The sequence below is a fragment of the Trachypithecus francoisi genome, unplaced genomic scaffold (genome assembly GCF_009764315.1).
Source record: "Trachypithecus francoisi isolate TF-2019V2 unplaced genomic scaffold, Tfra_2.0 Lachesis_group17, whole genome shotgun sequence".
In the NCBI taxonomy this organism is placed as follows: Eukaryota; Metazoa; Chordata; class Mammalia; order Primates; family Cercopithecidae; genus Trachypithecus; species Trachypithecus francoisi.
In genome coordinates, this window is record NW_022681462.1 from 68,898,728 (window position 1) to 68,915,592 (window position 16,865).

General features: G+C 39.8%; 1 protein-coding gene and 1 non-coding gene across 4 annotated transcripts in view; one reads left to right on the top strand and one right to left on the bottom strand.

Annotated features, from left to right (window-relative positions):
• Positions 1–16,865, top strand: part of SOS1 (SOS Ras/Rac guanine nucleotide exchange factor 1) — a 151,130-nt gene that overhangs the window by 36,016 nt on the left and 98,249 nt on the right. The gene's annotated exons all lie outside the window — the stretch shown is intronic.
• Positions 11,200–11,303, bottom strand: LOC117063107. Its single transcript, XR_004428729.1, has one exon. It is a non-coding gene; the product is annotated as a U6 spliceosomal RNA (small nuclear RNA).

Here is a 16,865-nt window from a genome sequence, read left to right on the forward strand (position 1 = left end):
TTTTAAGAGTCACAGTTTACCAAAGAAGTGATACTGCCTCATTACAGTTCTGAAGTTAACATTGTAGTACTTTTGATATTTAGAAGTAAATTGTCATTTTCATTTTAAACTTTAGTTTGGGAATGTAAGTAGTATGAAGTTTTTCTCAGATGCCTAGTTTGGAGAGACTATTTTTACAACTAAGAGCTTTCAAGTGGATTTAAATTTGTCTTGCTTTGAAGATACTTTATTTCATATCACACTTTCAGATTTTAGTTTTGTAAAATTTCAAGTTGCTTTTTCTTGAATTATAAATTTATTTAGTGTGTTTTGGTTTTTAATCATTTCATTTATTCATTCAACCCACCAACAGAAATGCCAAGCAGTGTTCTAGATATCAGGAGAGAGCGGGTGATGAGACAAAGTCTCTTACATTCTAGTAGGAGAAAACAGACAAATAGACAAAGAAATACTGTAGTTTTAGATAACAGTAAGTAGAATCAAGAAAATAAAGCAGGTTGTGATAAGTAGGGTCTGAGAGGCAGGAGAGTGGGGGTACTCTTAAAAAAATAATGGTCGAGGACAGCCTCTCTGAGGAGGTGACATTTGAGAAGAGACCAGAATGTTCAGAAGCAGCCAGTAATACAGAGACTCTAGTGGAGGAGCACCCTAGAAGAGGGTAGTTAGTGTAAGACCTTGAAGCAAGACAAGCTTGGGGTATGCAAGAAACATCAAGAGAAGCAGTATGTGCAGTAAGCCATGATCCTCCCACTACACTCCAGCCTGGGTGAAAGAGAAGACCCTGTCTCCCAAAAGAAAAAAGAAAAAAAGCAACCAGTATGACTAGAGTATAGCGTATGTGAAGAAGAGTGAGAAAAGTTATGTTTGGAGAGATAGGAACACTTCATGTAGGGCTTTAGCACTAGTGATAGTAGAACACTCGAGGATTTTAGGCGAAGGAGTGACATAATCAAACTTAAGTTAAAATTTTAATTATGGTCAATTTGTGAAGAAAAACAGACTTTTGTGGGGATAATAATGAAGCAAAGTGACTATTTTAGAGAAAAGAGGTGATGGCAGTATGAGCTAGTAGTGTAGGTAGTGAGAAATGATCATAATTGGGCTATGTTGTGTCCATTGGAGTACACCATTAGGAGAGAATGATGACTTGGAAGTTAAATGAAGGAGTGGCAAGAAAGTGAAAGTGGTCAACTGTCATACTGCCAGGAGGTCAGATGAGATGGGTACAGGGATTTAGTCCTGGCCATATTATAGAATGGCATCCCCTGGTGACCATGACAGCCCTGGGTGGAGAAGCCTGGGGGGCTGGTATAGAAAAGGTGACTATGGAGATCCTTTTGAGGAATCTACCTCTGAAAGGCAAAGAATGTCGTGAATACTGGGGGACATGAGGAAAAGGAAAGCTTTTTTTTTTCTTGTTGTTTTGAGTGCTTTTTTTAATATGCCAGTAGGAGTGATCCAGTTATGTTTAAGTTCATTTTTTTGTTCATGAATGAGGTGAGGATTTCCTGAGCTAAAACAGTAGAAAAAAGGAGTTGGAAAAGAGTTAAGGGGCTTATAGATGATTATTTATACCTATGGGAAAGTTGAACTTTTCATTTGGATTCACAGATGGAACATCAGGAGTTGAACACACTGCATATGTAATTTCATTCACTTATTCAAAGTGTAGTGAGCTTCTACTCAAGTACCAGGAACTAGGGTACAAAGGTAAGACATGCTCACTACCCTCAAGGAGGTAAAAATCCAGCAAATAGACAGATGTGTATACTCTCGCTGCACAAAGGACATTCCTCAGACCAGCAATGTTGGTCTCACCTGAGAGGTTGATAAAAATACCAAATGTTCAGCCAGGCGCAGGGGCTCACGCCTGTAATCCCAGCACTTTGGCAGGCCGAGGCGGGTGGATCACCTAAAGTCAGGAATTCGAGACTAGCCTGACCAATATGGTGAAACCCCGTCTCTACTAAAAATACAAAAATTAGCTGGGCATGGTGGCGTGCACCTGTAGTCCCAGTTACTTGGGAGGCTGAGACAGGAGAATCACTTGAATCCAGGACGTGGAGGTTGCAGTGAGCCAAAATCGCACCACTGCACTCCAGCCTGTGTGACAGAGTGAGACTCTGTCTCAAAAAACAAAACAACAACAAAAAATGCTCTACCCAAGAACTACTGAATTGGAAGCTGTATTTTTAACAAAATTTCTAGGTGATTTAAGTTTGAAAAGCACTGATATACATAAACTATACATTAAAAAGATGCGATAAGCACTAAAGTTGTTTTGTTTTGTTTTGTTTTTTGAGACAGAGTCTTGCTCTGTCGCCCAGGCTGGAGTACAATGGCACCATCTGGGCTCACGGCAACCTCCATCTCCCAGGTTCAAGCAATTCTCCTGCCTCAGCTTCTCTAGTAGCTGGGATTACAGGCACCTGCCATCATGCCTGGCTACTTTTTGTATTTTTAGTAGAGATAGGGTTTTGCCATGTTCGCCAGGCTGGTCTCGAACTCCTGACCTCAGGTGATCCGCCCACCTCGGCCTCCCAAAGTGTTGGGATTACCAGCGTGAGCCACCACGCCAGGCTTGCTAAAGATTCTTATAAACAAAAAATACTGTGTGTAAGAGCTCAATTACTGTGTCAGCCATCCCCCAGCCCCCCAAAAGAAGAAAAATGATCATAGAGGAAGAAGAAAAATGATCATAGAGGAAAAAGTTGGATCAGACATTTCCCTGGATTGGCATATTAAAAGGTGCTTGATAAGAGTTTGTTGAACTAAACTAGCCCTAGGCACTACCATTTGAAGATGAATTATTTGCTATTTAGTAGTCTGCATTTAGTGTTTATGCACAGAGTGGTTTTCTTTTTGTTTTCTCTTCTTCTTTTTTTTTTGAGATAGGGTCTCACTCTGTTGCCCAGACTGGAGTGCAGTGGTGTGATCTCAGCTCACTACAACCTCTGCCTCCCAGGCTTAAGTGATTCTCCTGCCACAGTCTCCCAAGTAGCTGGGATTACAAGCACATGCCACCACGCCTGGCTAATTTTTTTTTTTTTTTTTTTTTTGTATTTTTAGTAGAGACTGAGTTTCACCATGTTGTCCAGGCTGGTCTCGAACTCCTGACTTCAAATGATCCACCTTCCTTGGCCTTCCAAAGTACTGGGATTACAGGCGTGAGCCGCTTTGCCCGGACCAGAGGTTTTATAAATAGATTATTTCAATAAAAAGAGTGAGACTCAGATCTCAGAAAGAGGATAAATGAGAGCCAAGATTACATCAGTTGATTGACTATACTAGTGCCATGAACATGGGAAGTGTTAGGATATAAAGATAAGTGAGACAGTCACTGCCCTCTAGTAGGAGACTCAAGGACATGTTTTTTTTACTTTTTGGGTTATAATCCAATAGTATTGCTTCTTATTTTGTTGTGTAAATTGTTGCAGCTTTGGTCATTGGGAGCTTTTTTAGGTTGGCTTCTTTTCTTTTCTTTTTTTTTTTTTGTTTTTTGTTTTTTGTTTTTTGTTTTAGACAGAGCCTTATTCTGTTGCCTAGGCTGGAGTGCCGTGGCGCAATGGCTCACTGCAACCTCTACCCCCCAGGCTCAAGCAATTCTCATGCTTCAGCCTCCCGAGTAGCTGGGATTACAGGTGTGTGCCACCATGCCTAGCTAATTTTTTGTATTTTTAGTAGAGATGGAGTTTCACCATGTTGGCCAGTCTAGTCTTGAACTCCTGACCTCAGGGTGATGTGCCCATGTTGGCCCGGGATGGCCAAGGTGCTGGGATTACAGGTATGGGCCACTGTGCTGGGCCAGGTTGGCTACTTTTGAACACTACTTTATGAGTCAACTTTCTTGCTTATTTCTTCCCTATTTTGAGGGCTGCCTAATATTGGATCAGTGTTTTATGAAGAATGTGATCTCTTGACTGGCCACTCTATCAGTATCACAAGAGATGTTTTGTTTTGTTTTGTAAAGGCACATTCATCATTAGCGAAATGGAAATGAAAACCACAGTGAGATACCACTTCATACCAATTGGGGTGGCTACTATTTAAAATAAAAAACCAAAAATGAAAACCAAAGGACAACCACATGGATGTAAAGAAACTGGAAACTTTGTTCATTGCTGGTGGGAATCTAAAATGGTATAGCTTCTATAAAAAACAGTATGGCAGTTCATCAAAAAACTAACCATAGAATTACTGTATGATCTAGTAATTCCGCTTCTAGTTGTGTACTCCAAATAATTGAAAGCAGGGATTTGAACAGATATTTGTACACCAGTTTTTACAGGCAGCACTTTTCACAATAGCCAAAAGGTAGAAACAAACCACATGTCAGTTACCAGATGAATAGATAAATAAAATGTAGTATATACATACATGTAATAGAATATTATTCAGCCCTAGAAAGGAATGTAATTCTGGTGCTGCAGCATGGGCGAACCTTGAAAACATTTTACTAAGTGAAAGAAGCCAAAAACAAACAGACAAATATTACATGATTTCACTTCTGAGATACCTAGAATAGTTCAATTCATAGAGACAGAAAGTAGAATGGTAGTTTCCAGAGCCTGCAGGGAGGAGGAATTGGGGATTTATTGTTTAACTGGTGCAGAGTTCCAGGCCAAGATGATGGAAAAGTTCTGGAGATGGATAGTAGTGATGGTTGCACAACAATGCTACTGAATTGTGCATATAGAAATGGTTAAATGGTAAATTTTGTGTTGTGTGTATTTTACCACAATTGGAAAAAAAAAAGTCACCTCCTTGGCTCCATCCCAGGCACACTAAAGTAGAATTTGTATTGGTGGGGCCTAGAATGCTGCATTAAAAAAAAAAAAAAAGCCCTTTTCAGTTTATTGTTATGCATGGTTTAAGAACCACTGATATATGGGATTATCTGATGGAAAGTGGGGTAAACTGGATTTTGTTGGTGTATCTTTAAAGAGAAATTTATCAGATTGATGAGTTAAAGTATAATCATCTAGGTTTTTATGTTTAATTCAGCTGTTAATATTTATACCTTACTTCATGTGGTTAATGTGAGTAAGGACTACTAATAATTATTTAGCATTCTACCACATTTTAAAGCAATTTTGGCTGGGTGCAGTGACTCACGCCTGTGATCGCAGCACTTTGGGAAGCCAAGGCCGGAGAATCACTTGAGCCCAGGAGTTCAAAACCAGCCTGGGCAACGTGGCTAAGCCCCATCTCTAAAAAAAAATTAAAAATTAGCTGGGCATGGTGGCATGCACCTGTAGTCCCAGTTACTCCAGAGGCTGAGGTGGGAGAACCTCTTGATCCTGGGAGGAGAGGGGAGGCAAAGGTTGCAGTGAACCAAGATTGCACCACTGCACTCCCACCTGGGTGACAGAGTGAGACTCTGTCTCAAAAATAAAATAAAATAAAGCACTTTCTGACATGTTATCTCATTTGATCATCATGTTATCCTCTGGTGGTGATAATTGCCATTTTCAGGTGAGACGCTTGAGACTTTGGAGATTTAATGAGTTGCCTAAGATTATACAGATAAAGTCAGACATCCAAGACAGATCTAATTACAACTCCTCTTAGCAGTCTCCAAGAAAAGAGCAGGTGTTATTGAGGCCATTGTAAATATTCTGTGTTTAATTGTTTTGCCACCCCAAAAATGTAAAATTACTAAGTTAGTCATGGTCCATAGACTTAAGACCACTTTATTTTGTAAACATGACTGTTACATGACAGTGCCACTATTCTTGCCATGTTGGCAGTGGTTAATATTTACAAAACTAAGATACTTTGTTCTAAGAAAATATTCTTATGAAGTATTACTATATGAATAGTTAATAAATACTAAATAATGTGATTTATCTGGAAATCTAAAGCAGATCTATGATTCTGTGGCATTGTTTTTCTTCTCTTCCCTTGCGTTGAAGCGGCTTCTATACCCAACCATTTGTGCATAATAGTATAATTTTCAAAAACTGTCACCAGACGCTGTGGCTTATGCCTGTAATCCCAGCACTTTGGGAGGCTGAGGTGGGTGGATCACCTGAGGTCAGGAGTTCAAGACCAGCCTGGCCAAAATGGCGAAACCCCATTTCTACTAAAAATACAAAAATTAGCCAGGCATTGTGGCAGGTGCCTGTAATTCCAGTTACTTGGGAGGCTGAGTCAGGAGAATCGCTTAAACCGGGGAGGCAGAGGGTTGCAGTGAGCTGAGATCGTGCCACTGCACTCCAGCCTGGGCAACAGAATGAGACTCTGTCTCAAAAAAAAATAAAACACAACCGTGACTATTTCCCTTTTGAAGAATATATTTGTCATAGTTGAGCCCAGGAGTCAACAGACTCCCTTCCTTTCCTAGGACATCCAGCCATGTTTTAGTAAAGTAGAAAGATGTGGGGAAAAGCCATTTCTAGTGTTCCTGTTTTACACTAATTTTCCTCTAGCTTTCCTGTCTACCAACATGGAATTGTCGGGGAAGGGCATTTTTATTTTATAGTGATTTAATATCTAATCACTTCTTATTTTGATAGGACAGGGCATTATATGATAAAATTATTAAAAACGTAATCCAGGCTTCCTTCCCAATACGTAGTATGTTAAACTGCCTGTTTGCTAATTGCATGTCTCAAAGATCTCAAGCATAATGGAGTCCAGAACTCTTGATCTCTTGTTCCCTCTCCCACTTATGAAAACATCTGCTCATCTTACAGTATTCCTTATCCTAGTATATGCACCTGTATCTGGCCAGTGATCTGGGCCCTATCTAACTCTTAATTTCATTTCCTTCACTCTCCCCTTCACTTGTATACAGTCTGCTTCCTTTGCCTAGAATGTTATCCTTCTCACTTCACCAATACACTTTTCACCTAAATTCTGCTCATCCTTCAGCTTTCAGCTATAATCTTTTCCAGAACCACTAGGTTAACTTAGGCGCCCATTTGGTAGCCTCATGGTATCCTGTACTTGAACAAGAACATCAATAATAGCTACAGGTAACATTTATTAAAGACTGACAATATATTGGTATGTAATATTACCAGAAGGAGTAAGTAATTTGCCCAGGGTTACACTCTGGTGATTGAAAGAACAAATATTTTAATGTAGACAATGTAGCCCACACTTAACCTTCTTACTACTCTGCCTCTTATATAGTTATACTTTTGTTTATTATTATGTTTAAATAAATTGTTTGTTTGATGGTCTAGTTCCCCTACTGTACTTCTAAGCTCCTTGAGGGTGGGGGTTGTGTCTCTTATACTATCTGTTGAATGTGTGCATGTATCATATTTGGGATATAGCCTTTCCATTACTCAGAAAGTCTGAAAAATTGATAAAATTCGTAGGTGGAATTCACAGATAACATTGACCATTTTATTGTCTAGAAATGATAGTTTCTGTAAATGTGAAGAAATCTGTTTAGTTCATCTAGTAAATCAGTTTGCTGTGAAGTGGTCATATATCAAGGAATCTGATTTATTTGGAGAAGTCTGAATTTGAAAAGTTTTTTTCATTGCTTGTTATGGCTTTGGTTTACTGGAAACTAGAATCTACTGCTTAGAGGTTATGAGCAAATTAATTGATGAAGATAGTAGAAAGACACTTGGATCACAGTTGCCATCTCTTGGCATTTTAAGGAAGACTGCCAATGATAGGCAGTAGACATATATCACATGTATTGCGAATTGCCATTCCAGCTTTAAATATACCTCTTAGAATGTGACTGAAACTTAAAATAGGGTAAGATAACTGCCCATGCCTGGAATCCCAATACTTTGGGAGGCTGAGAGAGAAGGATCACTGGAGTTTGAGACCATCCTCAGCAACATAGTAAGACACCCATTTCTACAAAAAAATGAAAAAATTAGCTGAGCATGGTGGTGTATGCCTGTAGTCCCAGCTTCTTAAGGAAGCTAAGGTGGGAGAATCACTTGGGCCCAAGAGGTCAAGGCTGCAGTGAGCTGTGAATACGCCACTGCTGTCCAGCCTCGTGACAGAGTAAGACCCTGTATCAAAAAAATAAAAAAATAAAAATAAAAATAGGATAGGATAGATGGGAACACTAGCAGAGAAAACACTGGGAATTTGATAAAGCGCCCCATCTGTGTCGGGACATCATTGATAAAGGGATACATGCCACTTTTGGAAGATAAAGAGCACAGTTGAAGAGGAACTAAAAAACCGTCAGAAACTCTTCTTGAGTCAGTTCCTTGCTTTATTGGTGGGAACTCTGTTATCACATAGTAATATTTTTAAAAAGTTGTTTAGGAAGGTCATACTGTTTTTAAAGCAAAACATATGAAAAATGATATGAATTTAGCACTTGACACATGTTTGGAATTTGATGTGTTCGTTATTTTCTGTGGGAAAGGACTTTAAATATATCTTTCCCATGGTTAATATATACACTGGCGTAAACCACATACCAATGAAAATTTTTAATTAAATTTATATTTTATTTTATATACACATAGACGTAAATGTTATAAATGTGTTTAAATATGAGTACTTTTTAGTAGAGCTTTGGGGGAGGAATGATTCATTCTTTCCCCCTTTTCTATTCACATCCCTGCCTTGCCCAGGACCATTTATAACCCATGTTGACAACAAAGGTTATATTCTTCCATATTTCACTCCATGCTGTCATGCTTGTGTGTAAATATGTACTTAATTTATAATTACACATACACGTGTATATATGTATATGTGGGGTTTTTTTTTTTTTTTGAGAATTCCCTGTATTTTACATTTTTGTGTGTGAGTTTTCTCACTTAAGAATACCTTCTTTTCTAACTTAAGAATACCTCACTTAGCAGGATGCGGTGGCTCACGCCTGTTGTAATCCCAGCACTTTGGGAGGCGGAGGTAGGTGGATCACGAGGTCAGGAGATCGAGACCATCCTGGCTAACACGGTGAAACCCCGTCTCTACTAAAAAATACAAAAAAACTAGCCGGGCAAGGTGGCGGGCGCCTGTAGTCCCAGCTACTCGGGAGGCTGAGGCAGGAGAATGGCGTAAACCCGGGAGGCGGAGCTTGCAGTGAGCTGAGATCCGGCCACTGCACTCCAGCCTGGGCGGCACAGCGAGACTCCGTCTCAAAAAAAAAAAAAAAAAAAAAAACAAAAAAATACAAAAAACTAGCCGAGCGAGGTGGTGGGCGCCTGTAGTCCCAGCTACTTAGGGAGGCTGAGGCAGGAGAATGACGTGAACCCGGGAGGCGGAGCTTGCAGTGAGCGGAGATCGCGCCACTGCACTCTAGCCTGGGTGACAGAGCGAGACTCCATCTCAAAAAAAAAAAAAACCAAAAAACACCTCACTTTATAGCTCTAATTTGTTCTTTTTCATGGCTACATATATAGTTGTATTAGTTTACTAGGGATGCCATAACAAAGTACCACAGACTGAGTGGCTTAAACAACAGCAATTAATTTTCTCACAGTTTTGGAGGCTAGAAGCCCAAGATGAAGATGTTGGTGGGTTGTTTTTTTCTGAGGCCTCTCTCCTTGGCGTAGAGATGGCTGTCTTTTCCCTGTTTCTTCACATGGTCTTTCTTCTGTATTCAAATTTCCTCCTCTTACTAAGGATACCAGTCTTGGACTGGATTCAGGCCTACCCTAATGACCTCATTTTAACTTAATTACCTCTTTAAAGACTTTATCCCAAAATACATTCACATTTTGAGGTGCTGGGGCTTAGGACTTCATATGAATTTTAGAGGGACACTATTCAGCCCATAACAATCATATTCCACAATGTATCCAACCATTCCCTTACTGCCCTTACTGGTGGTCATTTATATTATTTCTGTTTTTTGCCACTATGCAATAAAATCTTTGTATGTATACCCTTTTATTTTTACAGGATAAATTCCCAAAAGTGGATTTTCTAGGCAAAGGGTATATTTTTAATTTTGATAGTGGTTGCCAGATTACTTTTCAAAAAGTCTATCAGTTAGCATTTCTACTTGTAAGGTATGAGAATAACTTTTTCCAAGAACAGTCTATATTCAGGATTCCTCTTTCCCATCTTTCTCCTACCATCTATTCCTCAACTGCTTATAATTTGGGTTTTGCTCCAGCTACTCTATTCATATTCTTCTCTCAAAGGCCACTAATTCTGTGCTATTGCTACATTAATTTTTTAAAAATATTCAGTTTGCGTTTTGTAACATTTGAAGTTCCTGGAGACTGGTTTCTGTGTATTACTTCTTCTGACTTCCTTAAGAATATACCCTAACCACCATTTCCTGATTCTTTTGCCTCATCTTCATCTGCTTGCTGCTTGGATGTAGGTGTGTCCCAAGATTCCATTCTGCTTCAAATTGCTCCTGTCCACCTTGGACTGGGAGATTTTTATCTCCTTGTACTATTTCTATTACCTGTGTGAAAGTTAATCATCTGAATTGGGTCATTTTTGTCATACCCAACTAAATCAGTAGAGGGGCCAAGGGGAAAAAGTGTTCAGGGTCTATAACATTGCTCTAGAAATGTAATTCTCTACAAGTCCAGCAGCTAAAACTGCCTATTTATATAAACAAAAACCAGTGTTATCTACGTCTGCTGAGATAACTTGCTACAACTCTGGGACTAATTTTGCTCACCAACTGGAGTTTGCCAGCTCCCCAAAGCCTTACTAATACCAATAAACTTTCTATCAAGACCACATAGAACATTTCTTCTTCTTTTTTTCTTTTTTTTTTTTTTGAGACAGAGTCTCGCTCTGTCGCCCAGGCTGGAGTGCAGTGGCCGGATCTCAGCTCACTGCAAGCTCCGCCTCCCGGGTTTATGCCATTCTCCTGCCTCAGCCTCCCGAGTAGCTGGGACTACAGGCGCCCGCCGCTTCGCCCGGCTATTTTTTGTATTTTTTAGTAGAGACGGGGTTTCACCATGTTAGCCAGGATGGTCTTGATCTCCTGACCTTGTGATCCGCCCGTCTCGGCCTCCCAAAGTGCTGGGATTACAGGCTTGAGCCACCGCGCCCGGCCTCTTCTTCTTTATAAAACCCCCAACCATATCTTTGTTGTTTGGACATACTGAAGACCACCCAGTCTACATCTATGCCCCAAATTACAATTCTTTCTTCCCAAATAAAATGTTAAATTTGGAGGTTTGTATCTACATTTTTATTTTGACTTTGACACCTGTGGGTGATTGGATGAATCCCAGATCCATATTTTTGGCCTTAAGCTCTCTTTTTTTAAAAAATTAAAAAATAATAATAATGGAACGCTTCACAAATATACATGTCATCCTTGCACAGGAGCCATCCTAATCTCTGTATCATTTTGTTTTCAGTATACGTACTGCCGAAGCAAGCACTAAGCTCTTTTTTGAGCCTCAGACATAGCTAGATTTCAACCTGTACTCAAATAAATTTAAAGTAAAATTTGATTATTACTGTAAGATACCTCTGTGGGGATAGCTACTGGGTACAAAAAGTAATTAGAATGAACAAGACCTAGTATTTGATAGCACAACAGGGCGACTAGTCAGTAGTAATTTAATTGTACATTTTAAAATAACTGAAAGTATAATTGGATTGTTTGTAACACAAAGGGTAAATGCTTAAGGGAATGGATACCCCATTTACCATGATGTAACTATTATGCATTACATATCTGTGTCAAGTGTCTTATGTACCCCATAAATATATGCACCTGTGTACCCACAAATTGTTTTTAAAATTGGTTTTATCAAAAAGTTGAATAAGCAAATTTTTATAAAAATATTTACCAATATTTAATAACTATGAATATTCTTTTTTTTTTTTTTTGAGACAGAGTCTTGCTCTGTTGGCCAGGCTGGAGTGCAGTGGCGCTTATTGCAACCTCTGCCTCCTGGGTTCAAGTGATTCTCCTGCCTCAGCCTTCCAAGTAGCTGGGATTACAGGCACCTGCCACCATGCCTGGCTAATTTTTGTATTTTTAGTAGAGACAGGGTTTGCCATGTTGGCCAGGCTGGTCTCAAACTCTTAACCTTAGATAATCCACCTGCCTTGGTCTCTCAGAGTGCTGGGATTACAGGTGTAAGCTACCGTGCTTGGCAAATTTTCTTTTTCTTTTTCTTTCCGAGGACAGAATCTCACTCTGTCGCCCAAGGTAGAATGCAGTGGTGCGATCTCGGCTCACTGCAGCCTCTGCCTCCAGGGTTCAAGTGATTCTGCTGCCTCAGCCTCCCGAGAAGCTGAGATTACAGCTGCGCATTGCCATGGCTGGCGAATTTTTGTATTTTTAATAGAGACGGGGTTTCACCATGTTGGCCAGGCTGGTCTCAAACTCCTGACCTCCAGTGATCCATCCGCCTACACTTCCCAAAGTGCTGGGATTGAGGCCTGAACCACCACAACCAGCCACTATGAACATTCTTTACTAATAAATAAGCACCATCTTGCATTACAGCTACAAAAATTATTTTTTGTTCTTATTTTCGAGACAGGTCTGAGTAGCTGGGACCACCCACGCCCAGTTAATTTTTTGGATATTTTTTTGGAGAGACAAGGTCTCACTGTGTTGCCCAGGTAGGTCTTGAACTCCTCAGCTCAAGCAATACACCTGCCTCAGCCTTCCAAAGTGCTGGTACTATACATGTGAGCCACTGTTCCTGGCCTTACAAAAATTATTTTGTAGGTTGTATTTTAGCTAGCCTATCACAATTCTTCCAAGTTTTTAAATGGTTTCTGTTGCTGATAAAATATTCTTTATTGATAGCCAACAGATTCTAATTTGGTTATTACTAGGCTATCAGTGCAAAAAAAAAATTGCAGTTAAAAACTTGTAAAATCTCACATGCCTAAATACCAGGACGGGGTTTATAGTTGTATCAATTTATTTGTTTTTCTTAATACTCAGCATCCAAATTAAAAATAGGAGTATTTTTGTTTACTTTAAAAAGTGATACACTATTGGCCAGGCGTGGCTGGTGGCTCATGCCTGTAATCCTAGCACTTTGGGAGGCCGAGGCAGGTGGATCACAAGGTCAGGAAATCGATACCATCCTGGCTAACATGGTGAAACCCCGTCTCTACTAAAAATACAGAAAAAATTAGCCGGGCGTGGTGGCGGGTGCCTGTAGTCCCAGCTACTTGGGAGGCTGAGGCAGGAGAATGGTGTGAACCCAAGAAGCGGAGCTTGCAGTGAGCCAAGATGGTGCCACTGCACTCCAGCCTGGGTGACACAGTGAGACTCTGTCTCAAACAAACAAAAAAAAGTGATATACTATTTGTATTTTGTAACATTCATTAAAGAAAACACTTAAGACTTTCAAAACTAGAAAAATATTATTTTAATTTCTTAAAGCTTTGAAATATACATTTAAGAGTGCATGTAACTTCAGTTTAAATGTTTAGTTTAAATGTTCAGTTTAAATCAGGGGTCCCCAACCCCCAGGCTACGAACTGATACTGGTCCATGGCATGTTAGGAACCAGGCCGCACCACAGGAGGTAAGCAATGGGTAGGTGAGCAAAGCTTCATCTGTATTTACAGCCACTCACCATCACTTGCATTACTGCCAGAACTCTGCCTCTTTCCAGATCAGTGGAGGCATTCGATTCTCAGGAGCACGATCCCCATTGTGAACTGTGCATGTGAGGCATCTAGGTTGCGCACTCCTTACGAGAATCTAATGCCTGATGATCTGTCACTGTCTCCCATCCCCCCATACGGGACCATCTAGTTGCAGAAAAACAAGCTCAGGGCTCCCATTGATTCTACATTATGGTGAGTTGTATAATTATTTTATTATATATTACAATGTAATAATAGAAATAAAGTAAACAATAAATGTAATGCACTTGAATCGTCCTGAAACCATCCTACCCACCCGAGTCTGTGGAAAAGTTGTCTTGCGCAGAACTGGTCCTGGTGCCAAAACGGTTGGGGACCACTGACTTTATGCATGCTTCCCCACCCACGTTCCCCAAGTCTGTAGAAAAACTGTCTTCCACAAAACCAGTCCCTGGTGCCAAGAAGGTTGGAGACCACTGGTTTAAATAATAATGAAATGAACGTGTATGTACCTAACATACAGGTTAAAAAATGAAGTATTTCTGGCCAGGCACAGTGGTTCACGCCTGTAATCCCAGTACTTTGGGAGGCCAAGGCAGGCAGATCACAAGGTCAGGAGTTTGAGACCAGCCTGACCAACATGGTGAAACTCTGTCTCTACTAAAAATGCAAAAATTAGCTGGGCATGGTGGCACACATGCCTGTAATCCCAGCTACTCAGGAGACTGAGGCAGGAGAATCGCTTGAACTCAGGAGGTGGAGGTTGCAGTGAGCCGAGATTGCACCACTGCACTCCAGACTGGGCAACAGAGTGAGACTCCATCTCAAAAAAAAAAAAAGTATTTCTAATATTTTTAAAGGCTTCTGTAGTTTCCTAACTGATTGCATCTTCTTTCCCCTCCCCTGGAGGTAATGGCCGAGTTTTAGATTAATCAAGTACTTAAATTACTTTATAGTTTTGTCACATATGTATAAATTAGTAAACAATGAATATAGTTTGGTTTTGCTTTTTTCTGAACTTGATATAAATGGATCATATTGTTTATATTGTTCTGTAACTTATATTTTTGCCTCATTTTATGTTTTTGAGATTTCATTTATGTTATTGTGTGTAACTTTTAGGTCATTCATTTGTGCTGGTAATACTCGTTTTCTAAATCTACTGCAATGTATTGGTCCATTCTAATGTTGATGGACGTTCTGGTTGTTTCCAAGTTTTGCTTTTTAAGCACTGCTGTTAACATTTTTGTGCTTGTTCATCTGTTGCACACAGGTAAGAGTTCTATAATGTAGCAGTCCTCATCTTTTTTTTTTTTTTTTTGAGACAGAACCTTGTTCTTGTCGTCCAGGCTGGAGTGCAGTGGCGCGATCTTGGCTCACTGCAACCTCCGCCTCCCAGGTTCAAGCAATTCTCCTGCCTCAGCCTCCCGAGTAACTGGGACTACAGGCCCATGCCACCATGCCTGGCTAATTTTTATATTTTTAGTAGAGACGGGGTTTTACCATGTTGGCCAGGATGGTCTCAAACTCTTGACATCATGATCTGCCCGCCTCGGCCTCCCAAAGTGCTAGGATTACAGGCATGAGCCACTGTGCCTAACCAGTCCCCAACCTTTTTGGCAGCAGGGACTGGTTTTGTGGAAGACAGCTTTTCCACGGTGGGGGAATGTTTTTGGGATAAAACTGTTCCACTTCAGATCACCAGGCATTAGATTCTTATAAGGTGTGCAACCTAGATCCCTCACATGCACAATTCACAGTAGGTTTCACGGTCCCATGACAATGAGAATCTAATGCTCCTGCTGATCTGACAGATGGAGCTCAGGTGGTAATGCTCCCTGGTAGGCTGCTCACCTGCTGTGCAGCCCGATTCCTAATGGAGTTCGGGGGATTCATTGGTTGGCAGCCAGGTGTTGGGGACCCCTCCTGTAATGTATTTAGAAGAAGAACTGCTGGATCTTAATGTGTGTGTGTGTGTGTGTGTGTTTAACTTTACTAAATAATGTTAAACTGTAATCCAAATTGTTATTTTTTTATTCCCACCAGTAATGGGTACAAATTCACATTTCTTTATATCTTTACCAATACGTGATATTCTTATATTTTAAAATTTTTGTCAAAATAGTAGGTGTAAAATATGTCTTGTAGTTTTTATTTCTATTTACTTGAAGACAAATAAATGCAAGGCTGAGGCTGGAGATTGAGACTGAGGCTGAGCACCTTTCTAATATTTATGGGGCAGTTGTGTTTCCCCTTTCATGAAATGTCTGTACATGACTTTTGTCCATTTTATAAAATTGAGGGTTTGTTTTTATTAATACTTTGTCATTATTTATCCTGGATATTTCCTTCGTAGGTTATATGGGTCCCAGTGTGTGACTTATCTTTCCACTTTTTGTGATACGCTGATTAAGCAGTAGTTCTTAATGAAATTGAATTAGGATTTTTCTTCATTTTATACTTGTTGTGTCTTTTTAAATAAATTCTTTCCTAACTCAGGTTATAAAGATATCCTGCTATGCTTTTACTAAACGCTTCTGAATCTTTTGCTTATCACTGTTATGTACTTGATCCATTTTCAGTTGGTTTTTATATATGGTGTGTGATAGGGAATAATTTGCCAATGTCGTAGCACTATATATTGGATGATCCATCCTTTCCTCATGAATCTATACTACTGGCTCTTTGTTTTATATTCTTTTCATACAGGATCTGTATATAAGCTCTCCATTATGGTGGTCTTTCTGTTTCTGCACTAATATCTTACTGTCTTAATCACTGTAGCTTAATCATGTCTTTATCTGGCAGGAAAAATAGTTTTTTCCCTGATTTTTCTTTATAGGAGTGCCTTAGTTGTTCTTGGCTTTTCTAAATTTAGGATCAACATCTCAATTTTTCAGAAAATTGTTTCAATTTTAATAGGAATTGTAATGTTTAGAGTATGGGAGAATTGACATCTTGAGATATTATGGTACTTCATTAATACTATTTAAGGTCTTCTAAATGTCATTCATTAAAGTTTAAAAATTTTTCTTCATAAAGGATTTTTTTTTTTTTTTTGAGAAGGAGTCTCACTCTGTCATTGGGGCTGGAGTGCAGTGGCATGATCTTGGCTCACTGCAACCTCTGCTTCCTGGGTTCAAGCGATTCTCCTGCCTCAGTCTCCCAAGCAGCTAAGATTACAGATGCACACCACCACCCATTTAATTTTTGTATTTTTAGTAGAGACAAGGTTTTACCATGTTTGTCATGCTGGTGTCGAACTCCTGACCTCATGTGATCCACCTGCCTTGGCCTCCCAAAGTGCTGGGATTACAGGCATGAGCCACCGTGCCTAGCCCATAAAGGTTTTAGACACATTTTATAAGATTATTTTC